This window comes from Hippoglossus hippoglossus, chromosome 5 (genome assembly GCF_009819705.1).
Source record: "Hippoglossus hippoglossus isolate fHipHip1 chromosome 5, fHipHip1.pri, whole genome shotgun sequence".
In the NCBI taxonomy this organism is placed as follows: Eukaryota; Metazoa; Chordata; class Actinopteri; order Pleuronectiformes; family Pleuronectidae; genus Hippoglossus; species Hippoglossus hippoglossus.
Window position 1 is genome coordinate 18,947,931 of NC_047155.1, and position 13,756 is coordinate 18,961,686.

Consider the following 13,756-nt stretch of genomic DNA (forward strand, 5'->3'; position numbering starts at 1 on the left):
AAAACCCACGCTAACGTCAGGCTGTTGTCTGCAACTCAAATGGAAACAAAGAGCATTCACTCCTGGGTCAAATTACTCTGCAGACAACACAGGTTTTTACCGACTCTGGCTCCAATCAACAGTGACAGAGACATTACACCTTGGTGACATGCTAATTTCATCTTCTTCTTCTTTTCTTTATTTTGATGCTTATCATTGATGCTGCACTTTTTCTGCGAGACATTATGACACAAATTGAATTTCCAGGTGTTGGTGCATCACCATGAAACATGAAAGTTTGTGTACATTGTTTTTACATCATGGGGACAACATAAAACAGCAATATTTTATTCATATCATGCAAGATGCAACACTGGCAAGACAACAAGGTGAGAGAGTTTCCAGCACGTTTGTGATGTGTCGAACATGACTCACCGGGGGGAAAAAAGCACAGAAAGGGAAACTCCCCTGCTGGCAATGGGACAGGAGTCAATCGCCTGCATGGGTTTAACCACGTATACATGTTAATTTAGTTAGAAAAGAGGGATTATGTGAGAACCAAACAAGAAGCACATTTTTGCATCACTTTAGCCACAGGATGATTTGTGTTTCCTCACAACGCGATTAAACACAAACCCTGAATATTCACCCATTCTCCTCTGGAAAACAGGAGAGGAGGACTACTAGCTGAAGTGACTACAATTGCTGTGTTGCACCTGTTGTGGAAATGTCGCAGAAGCCAGCTTCGTTTTGTGAGCCCACGAGACCATCGGGAGGCGCCAATAGCTTGGGTGATTTTACCATCTTGTCCATGGAAGTTTAGCGCTACCTGGGGCTGACCAGTGGCCAGTTTGATGACCTACTAGCTAGGACCTGTGCCAAGATGTGTCTGTGGTGACTTTCAATCTCGACGCTGATTGGCTTTCCTGACATTGCATCATGAATTCTATTTTGTGGCTGAAATTCAAATATTTCAACTTGATTGGATGAAGCTTATGATGTGAATTTCCCATCTTTGAGCCTATCACATCCCATCATTCAAGTGTCATCTGTCCATGTCTTTGCTTGCTGTTGTTGTGAACGCACCATTAGAACGTTCAATCTCCTTCAGAGTGAATTTGTTGTGATGTTTTGCTCTGCTGTAAAACACTATAGCTCTCATTAACTGGCCCCTGATGATATTGAGAGTCTTAACACCCTTGATACAGAATAGGAGGCAGTAATGAACTTGTATCTGTAATTGAGTCAGGCTACATCTATAATGTTGTGCTTGGCAGCACAAAGGGGAGCAGGTCATTACACACCCCAGAGAAGCTGATGTTTAATGGTCTATAGGCAGTTTGTCCTTGAAGAGGATCACTGGTCTTATTGTTCTATGTTTAACCATTTCTCTGTGTCCGCAGCACCAGACAATATATTTCAGAAAACAGGTAATGTGCCCCCTCCGAAAAGAGCTACAGCCTTACAGGAGAGTACACATAATAAATAAAGCTTTTACTGCAGGGTTAATAACTTGGATTATTCAATTCTGTCCTGCCATTTGTGTTAATCTCATGAAGAAGAATATTAAAATGCTTAAACAAATACAGAAGACTGGTTGGTTCTATGTGCACAGTTGATGTGATCCTGCAAGCTTGTAACATGGTGGCTGGACGTAAACCTGCAGTCTGTGATTTAGAGGATAATATGAAAGAAATAGTGGGAAAGTCTGTGCAAGGAACCAACAACACCATCGAGGGGAGCAAACACACATATCACATTATAGAACCCCATCATAAACAATGCATTGACATGTGTGAAGTCAAGCACACAACAAATAAAGCATTGAAGTAGACACACACTTACCTTTTTGTAACAGAAGCCACCCCTAGGACAAAAGCAACATTCCATAATTTCAATCAGGAGAAAAAAGAGTTAATTAGAATGAAATTGAATGTATTGTTAACCGGAGGAACAGACTTTGGTGTTTAGACCCCAGTGGGCAATAGGACAGTATGGAGACAGTCCTGTGCTTTGGGTCCTTTGGATATGGAGACTTCCTCCTGGAGCCTGGACACGAGTGTTGGTGATGAGGAATGGAGGACGAAGATTGGACGTCTGATGAAGGCTTCTAATTGGACGGTTTGAAGGGAGAGGACACGATAGGTGTATCATTGTAGAAAAGCAAATATTTAACTGTATAACACCTGTCGACAAAGACCACAGGGTCAACAACGCTTGCAATTGATTATCCATGTTGCGTTCTACACTGGTAGCCGAGGCTGATGCCAGCTGTTTTCTTCTGGAAGAAATGTGATAGGAGTGTAATGAATCATCATGCCAGGAAAGACCCAGTCAGCAAGCGATCTGTCTGTGTGTCTGTCTACATCATTGTTTCTCAACATCTCTGTTTCTGCTCATCCAGACTAAAACACAGCCCCAGAGTTTGTTGCTAGAATGGACTTTAATTTCTTCATTTAATTATTCAGGATTTGTCAGTGTTTGCAATCGACCGGTAATGTGACATAAAGTAGAGCAGTGAGGTAGCTGAGTGGACTTAGACTTAGGCTAGTTAGATTCAACGCCCTACGGAAAACTGCTTGAGGAGGCTTAATTTAACTGAAACAAACAAACAAACAAACACACACGCACGCACGCACACACACACACACACACGAAGTAAATACAAAACTAAAGACAACACAATGATACAAGTGACAGAGTTCTAACCCAGTAACACATGAATGAATTAGATTTGTTAAACTAAAATTAACAATCTATATCATCACATTTGATAACTTCAATTCGAAAAAACCAAAAAAATCAATTTGTGTGTTACTAACTTACATGTTTTTTATCTTTATTCTTTTTCATTGTAAGAACATGAATTCATCATAATAACTTGATATGATGATGTGTTTATTTGTGATAATATCTATAAACCAAAGCAAGGAGGAAAATACTGTTGAATGCAAATAGTAGTTTGTTTCTGAGTATTCAACAAGAGCAACATGATTGTGAAATTACTTTGGGAAAAAGAATAAACTAAAAAGCATAAAAAACTCACTGCAGGCCAAACTAAATACAGTCAGCTTTCATTGTTTAGTTTACTTTGACATGTTGGTCAGTTATTTCCATTTGAGAGTGTCAACATGTTTTATATGTACAAACAAACTCTAAAATGCTAAAGACTATCTATTCAGTCACTTTACATTAAGATTTTTCAGCCTGAAATATTCTTATGAATCTGTTTTCAGAAAAACCCACAAGTGAGCATGAGATCTCAATCACGGCACAGCTGAGCAGAGTTTATTAGGAGGCTGAGTGTCCAATAGCAAATGACCTTTGTTTTCGTTGCCCTTACGGCTGCGTGTAGAAGTAAAAATAATTAGCTATTGATTGGGGGTATAGGAGGGTGGGGGGGAGTGACTGGATGAAATCCTCAGGAGTGATGGAAAAGACCCTACCCTTAACCCCAGCCCCGCACCACGATCAATAAACATTACACCTTTCACAAACTCCGACACCTCGATCGATGCTGGTGAATCTCAGCAGCCTCGACTGGGATCACTGACGAGTCGTATGGAGTGGGTAAGGGTCAAATCGCTTAGTGTCTTTGTCAAGTAGTAATGAGGTGTGTGTGTGTGTGTGTGTGTGTCAGGCTAAGCCAAGACTACTTTTTATTAAAGAAATATTGAATCATTTATTAATTCATCATGATTAAGTTGATGGACACATGCAGTATCTACCATAATGGAATGTCCTGACATTATTTAGTACGAACTATAGTTTCTATGTAGAAGAACAAACAGTGGAAGGTGCTGAGGGACGTAGGTGGTTCACAATGTTCAAATATCATTAAATGTCTAATAGCGTGTCCTGTTTGCTAGGTGTAGCTCTGTTATTTGATTTCAGGGGTGAATGTGAATGTGACTTTGCAGTATTGTGAAACTGGAATTCCCCTTCCATGAAAACACGCTGACTAATCTAGTGTATATACTGCTAACCCTTAAAGGGAGCTGACATTGGGAGAGAGGCGGTACACACCCTGCTCGGGTCGCCAGCCCATCACAGGGCCAACATACAAACCACCATTCACCCACATTCACACCCACAGCCAATTTAGTCTCCAATTAACTTAACCAATAACCTTCTTGCTGCAATGTGACAGTGTTAACCACAGTACCACTGTGCCGCACCAGATTATTAATGAAAATAAAACAAAATAATGGGAATAAAACAAATAACAAACCAAATGCAATATTACAACAACAACCATAACCGTAAATAGGAACATTCAACAGAATCAACTCTACATTTTATTTGTTGTCTGGGTGATTATTCCCACCCATCCTGAGTTCTCTCAAAAAGATCATTAGACTGATACTGATACTCTGATCAGACCTATTCTTTGTACAGACTGAGACCCAGGCTGAGGTTCTCTCTCTCTCTTCTGTTGCACCACAACCTCCTGTAATGCTCAGTCACACCAGACAAGTGGCACAAAGGAGTTTATTACTGAGTTCTTTGCAAAACAGCTCATGTGTGTCACTGTCCTGTATTTACCTTATTTTGTATACAGCACATCAAAGCTGAGTGGAGTTACGCCGATTCTTTTGGAACAAACTGATTTTAGTTCATGATTGCTCTGTAGTAAATGCTGGTGTAACAGAGGTCTTATTATTATCTATTGACTAATTATCACGTTCGTGTTGTAAAGGAGAACATCATCAAGAGAAAGGTTTTAGCAGCATTGATAAGGGTAAACATTTTGTGGTCATCAGCATCATTCTGTGCATTTGATCAGTGCTAAATTACTAAAAGCGATGACTGATAATTTTAGCATTGCACTGTGTGATGTTTGCAGTATGGTTATACAATACAACACTATACAATACTTTCACATATGCAAATTGAGTAAAGCTCTTATCGAACAAAGGGCACTTTGAAAAAGACGTACTTTCAAAGGAAATTGCTGTTGGGCTGCATTTAAAGGTGTTGGACCTCAGGTGTGTTATTCCATTGTCTAGTGGTGCTGCAAAATAAGGTGCGTGTGTAATGTCACAGCACATTAACCCACACAGCCGACGGCAGCTGAGTGATAGGCTGCCTTGAGTTAGCGCTGCAGCTCTTTGCCCTCCAGCTGACGTGTTGTAGCTCTTGTCCAGTGCTCAGACACACCCGCTCTTAAACACCGGGAGATTTACAGTGATGTCGGCTGTGCTCTTGCAGCTCTGGCCTCAGGAACGAGACATTTTTAAGGAGCTCTTTGTTGCAACATGTATAAACAGCATATATATTTGTATTTCTTCCTGTCGACATCTTTGACTAACTCACTCTCCTTGCCCTTTCGATTCAGTGTTGTTGCATGTTGAGTGATACTTCCGTTGCCGTTGCAGATGCTCGCCATGCACTAACCCCGCTGAGTGTTTGCTTACGTGTCCTGCAGCGACATTTCTCTGCTCTGTGGGCGCTGTCTGTGTCCGCGGTGACAAGGCGGTATGTTTGAGTGATGGTGCTTTGAGGCGGGACAGACAGATGTGAGGAGACAGATTGCCTATGCCAGGGCTGCGACACCAACCTATTCAGCTGATGGGAAGTGATAGATGCACGGGCTAATTTTAAACTCTGTGAACTACATTCCTGTTATCGGAGGCAGTGATGGGTAACTGGGGCACAGCTGGAGGGTCCAGATAAGACCTGCTCTCATCTGTGTCTCCACGCCAGCCATGTCCTTTCACCTGCCTCACGCTGCAAAATCTTTAATAAAGACGAGGTGATAATGATTGATCGGCCTGACTGCAGAGTGGTGAGTACAGGTTCTTGTGGTGGTGCAGTTGGGTGGTGGTATGCATATCACTGAGGTTTGCCAGAACAAGTAATATCCCCATCATGGTGGCATGCGGATGTTGGCATTTATTTCAAAGCACGTGTGTCATAGCACAGCGTCCGAACCTGGTAGTGTAGATTATGTCCCATTGTTTACATATGATCAACTTAGTGTTGGTTCCACATTACAATTAAGGGAGCACACAAAAGACTTGTGACTGAGTGTTGTCAGTTTGGCAGGTGGTGGTCTTCATGTTTGGATGGAGAACATGAGTGAACGATGATCTATGGCAGCCGTTCCCAAACTTAAGAATGTCGCGGCCCAATTTGAGAACTGAAAAATTTGTGCGGCCCACCCACACCTTTAATCACAACTATAAGATCCACACACAGGGCTATAATCATCTATTACCAAACATATTATTCATTTTATAGCTAAAATAATTGTCTATGAACGTAGGCATATGCAGTGCAAATCCAATAACATCCACATTTAAGCGTAACAATTTGCAAAGCAACCCAAGTGCAAATAGTGGATTGTTAAAAATATATTCTTGCTGTTTGTATAACAGAGCACAACAAGAATATCCGGGAGAAGAAAAACACATTTGAGGCGCAACCAAATATACTTAAGGCATTTAAGGCCCGCCCCCCCAAAAAAAACGCTCACTATCACATGTCCATAAACTGACATTAACACTGGAATTTCTCTAGTCTGACACCTCAAGCAGTTTATCTCGATATACTTGATATTGAATCACATATCGCGTGAAGTGACATTGTGTCACCTGTAACTCATCCAATGAGAGGGGTGATGTTGCCACGTAGCTGGCTCCGATGCTCTCTCGGCGTATTTTTAAAAGATGCTCGAGGCTTGGATAAATATTGTCCATGTTTAGTTTCTAAATGGTGGCAGCGCACTTTACATGGTCCCAGGGTCTTGTTAGCTAGCATCTCAGCGCACAGCACACACACACAGGCTTGGGGGTTGTCCTCTGGGCCAGCGACAGGTCCTCACTTGAGTCCTCTTTTTAGTTTTGAATGGTTCAGTTGGACTTTCTGATTCCCCTTCGTCATCAGCAGCTTTCCTCTGCTCCATCTTGCTCGACCCAGCTCACAACAAAGTTCTCCCTCACCTGTGATTCCCCCGCTAATGATGCGTTCAAGTGTTAATGTGACGGTCAGCAAAAACAATGACACCTGCTATATAGGTCAGATAAAATAAGAACAACGTGGAATTTATATCTCATGTCTTTGTTTCATTACCTGTGATGATTACTTTTTTTTTTTTTAAATCAATCATAAATGTTTTGTGGTAATTTATTGCTTACTTACAAATCTGAAACTTTTTTATCTATTTATTTTCTGATGACCTCTCACGGCCCACCTGCAGTGGCTGCACGGCACGGGGCCGCGGCCCACACTTTGGGAAGGACTGATCTATGGTATCACTGCCAGCATCAGCACCTTCAGGCCCAGTTTGAATGTTTGAAGTTAACGTCCTTGTTAAACATTATAACATCAGAGGTGAAAACTGCAAGACGTCCTGTGAGCTGCTTTCACTTCTTTTGTTTAATGATGTCCTAACACTTCATTTTTTTGTTAGTGTTTAGGGCAGATCAAACTTTTCATTCGGGCAAACAGACCAACTCTAAAGGTTTTTTAATCACAGGGGATTAACTGTTAATCTGCAGCTGTTTAATCAGCCTGATAAAGTGGTTGAAAGAGAAAAAAAGTTGGGTAATAGAGATTAGTTAGTGAGAGTGGCTCCGGTACACAGTGTTATCTGAGTCCTGGTGGTGGTACAGTCGAGTGTTTACCCTTTAATCATTGCACCATTCACATATAGACCCTGCAGTGCAACACCTCAGCACAAGGACCTGAGCTATGAGCCGCTGCCAAGACAAATTCATTTAATTGGATCACACACACAGGCAAAGATGTTAAGGAGCGATATGAACATTTCAACATTGCCATCACTGTAGTGGACATCAGCCAAATGCATTTGCAGTGCTGGCAGTGTATTCTGGCCTTTTTCATGGACCTCAGACATTTACTAATGATGCTGCAGAGAAGAATTTATTAAAACAGCCAGAGAACTCTTTTCTAGGGTGAACTAAATAACTTAATTTATATTATTTCTGCTCTAAAAACTGTAATGTTGCTCATTTGGTCTCTTGACTTCAAGGACAATTGATCGTTATGATTTATAATGATTTATTTCCCAGAATGTACCAATGACAGAAGCACTCATCTTTATTAGAAGCCGTTTTAACTTTAAAAATTGAATCTTTGAGGTCTTACCCATCATCCCAACTTCACCAAGGATGATACAAATGTACAAGGATTGAATATTAATATTTCAATATAAATCATCAATATTTGACCATGTTATTTTCTGTGAGCAAGAACACACATTATCAAAATCATAGATACAGCAGTAGCTTGAACACTTTTATTTAGGGACTGATAAAGTTTGAGCCATGAAATATATTATTCCCAGCATTAGATTCGACTGCCACCATGGATTTCCCTAATACGAGTGTGCATGAAGAAAGGTTTTTAAATGCAATGAGTATTGATGTGATATGCCCTGGGACCCTGTGTAAAGTGGCTATCTGGACTCATTATCAGACAAATCAATGAGGCTGCTGATGTTGATTGGTGCCTTTGACTTTGCAATCTATTGCGTGAAAATCTATTGAAACCTGGAGCAACAGTGGCAACAGACCATGCATACGAATCTAAGTGAGTGGAAAGCAATAGAAAAGGAAACTGTGCTTTGTTAACTTTTAATGAGATCTTACTTTAGTTTTTTAGCTTTTTGGGGGGAAAGTTACAGAACTTAGAGAAACGGGACATGTTTTTAAAATATTGTTTCAGTATTTTAGCATACAAATGTCAGTCAAACAGTGATTATGACTTGCGTTGTGAGGAAAATCTTATCTGTAGCACCACATGCAGTTTGACAATGAAGATAAAAGTAATTCATTGGGTTGATTCTACAAAACCATATGAATAAGGGAACTTATTCTCATTTATACAGGTCATTAGATATCTTACGAAAAGTTCTGCATTATTTTTTGTGAATAATTCTACAAAGGTCCAGCAACACGACGAATCACATCGTCTGCAGTGAAAATCTCAAGCCAAATGGTAAACATCCTCATATTCTTTGTGGAACTGGATAATGTTATTCTACTTAAGAAAGTTTCTGCATTGCCAGTGTGGTTCAGTCAATTTCTTGAAATACACTCACTTTAGCTATAGGGTCCAAGCATATAGCTGCTGAAGTGTTTCAACCAAACTCTGTAGTCCAGGTACTTCGTTTCAAAATGTTTACAAAGAAATTTCTTCTTCAAATGCAAAAGACACAGGTATAATAAGTGCAGTAAGTGCATCCTGAAGTGTGGGTAGGAATAAAAGCACGTTCAATGTGCTGTTAAAACTCCATAGCTTCAATTCAATGATCTAACGAACACAGGCAGCACATTAAGCCATTTAACCAACCAGAAGCCAATACAGTCATAACTGACACTTAACAAGCATTAAGCTGAGGGGTACCTATGATACTGCTTATCCTCAGCAAATCAAACATGCTAAAATAATGCATATACATCTATTTTACTAATATTTTATAAATGGCTCTAACATGAATTAAAATACATTTTCATGTGAAAATACTCACATATTTTTATTTCCAAGCCATCAAAGCAGTAAATTCAAATAATGAATTCTCCTATTAGGTAAAATGAACAAACAACAACAACATTAAAGAAGAATACATAGAGGATGTGCTCAGTGCACTTACTTGGTTCACTCAAAACCTTTCAGAATCACTCCTCAGGTGAGTCGGGTGTGTGATGGCGATGGAGGATTTCTTCTGGCATGTGCTGATAAAAAGTGTCCCTCCGTTCATTAAGTTATTTGATGCAGTAAAAACTAAATAAAACATGATGATTGACAGTTGAGACTTAATTTGAATTGTTCAGAACATGTATCAGTGGGACCTCGACACCATAGCTCCATCGCCCAATCGCTACTGCGCAGAATCTCAAAGGTGACATTTGAATCCGGGATATTTTGGCTTCATTTCAGGATAGTGGCAGGAAGATGAGACGCGTCCTTAATCTCTAAATACAGTCTATGTTTGGAAGGTGCAGATAATGACAAAGGAGGGAAAGCAGACACAGACAGGAAGTAAAGTACGAGACAGACACACAAGAAAAGAAGATTCAAAGTTAGTAAAACTAACAAATCCTGATCTTCAAAATTGAGTCCACATGTGTGAGACCGTTATGAAGAATATTCAGTCGGTGCAAACCTGCTCGTCCTGTCCACATTCATAAACACACATGATCCTTTAAACTGCACCTTAAAAAGCTTGTAATTTTTTTTACTTTTAAGGCCAAATCTAGACTGTTTTTTCGGAGGAGACTCATGTTATGGCAGAGGATAAATCTTTGTGGAGCAAACAAAATCCCATTCTGTGGTCTTTCTGAGGTGGTGAAAGACTAATGGGATGTCAGCATCCATCAGATCAGCCTGGCTCATGACCCTGGGTCAAAACAAGGAGCTTTACAGGAAACACCATCCCTGTGCTTTCACAGCAGCTTTTAAGATTTACTTCCCCTCCGTCTATAAAGAACATGCTGGTTTTTACAATCTAAATTGAAAACTGCTGGAGGGGAAAATGATAGTTCTGTCACAGGCAGGGAGGTGCCAGCGATGGAGGGGGCCGTAAAGAGGCAGCGACAGGCTGACGTGTTGGCACCCATCAGAGAGAAATGATTACCTCAGTTCGGAGGGGGAGAGGGGGAGAGGGGGAGACAAACATGCGCAGCTTAAACCTTTCATCTATTTATGCTGATCCGCTATTTTGGGGGATAAAATATGTGCACAGCTTCAAAGACTAAAACTAAGCAATTCAAGCATTTTCCACTCAAACATTCCTGTGATACACTCAGTGGATGCTTCAGTAGTTTGGAGAGTTTGATGCAAATAGTAAACAGCAGAGAAGTCTGTTCACTGGTCACTACTCAGGGTGTAAGTGAGTAAAGGGAAGCACATCACCAACAGTGCGGATGTATTGAACAGTATGGACAATAATGTTCAGAGCAAACAGAGCAGCGTGCGGCTGCAGCAGGATGATCACAAGGACCGTCACGGTGTCAGGAAAATCTCCAGGGACACCTAGTGGACAGGTGTGGTACAACAAGTCTGGAGAGTAACATCCTACAGAACAAACTAACAGCAAACAGTGTACACTATACAATATTTTTCATAAGTTAGCCAATACAAGAATAAATACAGTTATTTTTATTTTTACAAATAACACAGGATCAATTAAACTTACAACTGAAGACAAAACCTCATCCATCACCTATACTGCTTCTCCTTCAAGGGTTGTGAGGGGGCTGGAGCCAATCACAGCTGACATTGGCACCCAGCGCCAGACAGAACCTTGTACCAGGGGAGTAATCTGTGCAGCTGATGGCTGTTTGCTGATTACTCCTCAGTAATCAGGTTTAAGAGGCAGCTCTCCTGACACATGAACAGGAGAGCTGAGCTGCCACGCCAGCAGAAACTGCTGGCCAATCAAAGGTTGAGTTTAATTTATGGTTGCTCATGTGTTGGAGAAAATAAAGAATGTTAAAACGTGTGTTGTTCGTCTCTGGTTGCTGTGAGGAGAACCCGGTGGCATCATCTATTGCCACAGTGGCACCCAATGTGGGGCTCAAAGCAGCCAGAGACGCTGACCTGCAGGCCAAGATGGCGCTGGTACGAGTGGCCATGTACTGGGAGCAGGCAGCGAAGAGCAGACGGCAGCTGGAGGATCTCCAGAGGCAGGCGGAGAGGCGGGCAACGCTGCTAGAGCGTCTCCTGGCCCGTTCCTGCCTGCCACTATTATTATAATAATAATAATAATAATAATAATAATTTAATAATTTGTTTACACGTGACTAGCGACACATTTAACTGTTTTACGCTTGCGTGGAAGCACACATGCAGGTTGGGTTCCAGTAGGCAAGCTGTGAATAGATGATGCTGCAATTAGACACAACAGTGAAGATTAATTGTAATGAAACAGGTGTTTGCTTTAGTAAATGAACAAATTGTGAGCACCTGGAGACTTTGGCTTGGTTTTCCTCTGAGTATTATTTATTTTTTTTGACAGCACCTGAAGGCAGCACCAAAAACAAACTTATTTACCCCCAGAACCTGGGGGTAAAATATAAAAAAAATAATGCATAACTTACCTAATCAGAAAAGTTTTTTTTAAACCCAGCCCTGTGTCCAACCAGAACTCAGGAAATTCTCAGGAATTCTGACGGGGCGAATGAAATAAACATGATTGGCAGATTCAAATGGCAGAAAATAAAGATGACTACTTGGCTGGGCAGACTAAAAACCTCCTCACTTCTAGATCCAGGCCCGACTCCAGGCCAAACTGTAGCCCAGGTAATGTGGATCTGAACCTCTGCGACAACCAAGCAATGAGAGCTATGGCCGACCGTGCGCTGACATGTGTCGTTCCAGGCTTACATTACCATTCCTCAAGATCTTGTGGTTGTTTTGTTCCTTCACCAACCTACATTCTTCTATTGTTTGCACCCATGGATAAATTATCTTCACTGTTCAAGCCACAAATTGTTCACTAACTGCATTACATATAGTTTAGTATCAAACAGATATGATCATCCTCATTTATAGCCCTTTCAAACAATACAGTCAAGCATTACATTAGCAACTGTTAATTTAGCAAACTATGCATGATTTTGGGGGCCCCCTGGTGGCTGTGGGGTCCTAAGCAGGTACCGTGGACAGCTTGCCAGTCCACCACAGTGCTGAAATATAAATACATACAACCATTACCACCTACAGGCTATTTAGAGTCTTTAATTAACCTAAGCTGCATGTCTTTGGACTGTGGAAGAAACCAGAGTACCCAGAGAAAACACAGTGAGATCATGAAAACTCCATACAAAGGTCGTGGTTGGTCAGGTTTGAACCAGTGGTGGCTTGATGATACAGGGCGCTCGGGCACCGCCCCCTGCAACATCCTGAGAAAAAAAAGCCTATTTAAACAAGTTAAACATAATTAGATAATAGTTTATTCACACAATGTGCCTGGTAGACTGTAATCGCCTGTGAGCATTCAATAGAAATCCTTTTCTAATTGTATTTGGTTGATTTCTGTCTAAATACATACACTTCCTGGTGAGGGGCAGTGGCCCAATAAGAGTGAATGTAAGACCTTAAAGTTAAACCACCGGACCTGAGTCTGCTCTTTAATTGGTTGTTGCAGATTTTCCACGGGAGGCAGCTCACTCAGTCACTTCCGTTGCGAGCTGAGCAGCAAAGATATGGTGACTTCAAGTGGAACTTCTTCACAAAAACACTCTTTCAAGGCGTTCACTTAAGGAAAAGAGGGTAGCTTGGTCCGGACCGACCCGATTTACAGATTTAGCAGTCGGCAGGTGATGAGAACACGCTTACACCAGGGGCTTCTCCAGCTCTTCTTATGAGAAACAGAGGTGGCTAACTGGATGTGAAGTAAGTAATGCATTTATTGCTTCCCCTGTTTGCTGTTTCAAAGTGTCAGCACAGAGGTACTGTGGACAATGACAGGGAGGCGAGACCGAAAAACATCTCTCTGAAAAATGCAAATGACATGAAGGCTGCCACAGTCACTTAGACACAATGAGGCTTCACTTTTGTGGCAGGCTTAGCATTGCTTGATGAAGGCTACAGGATTGGCATATTGTGTGTTGTTGTTTCTGTTGAGTCTGGCTTCAGTTTGTTTGTCTTGAATATTCTTGATCTCAAAATTCACTTTTCCCGACTTATTTTTCCAAAGATTTAATACTTTATTTTGTTTACTTTGTTGGTTTTCTCACACGTTTGAGGAGCTGTTTCTCTGCCATCACAAATTTGTGAGCAGCCAGTACCTTGCCTCTCTACACTT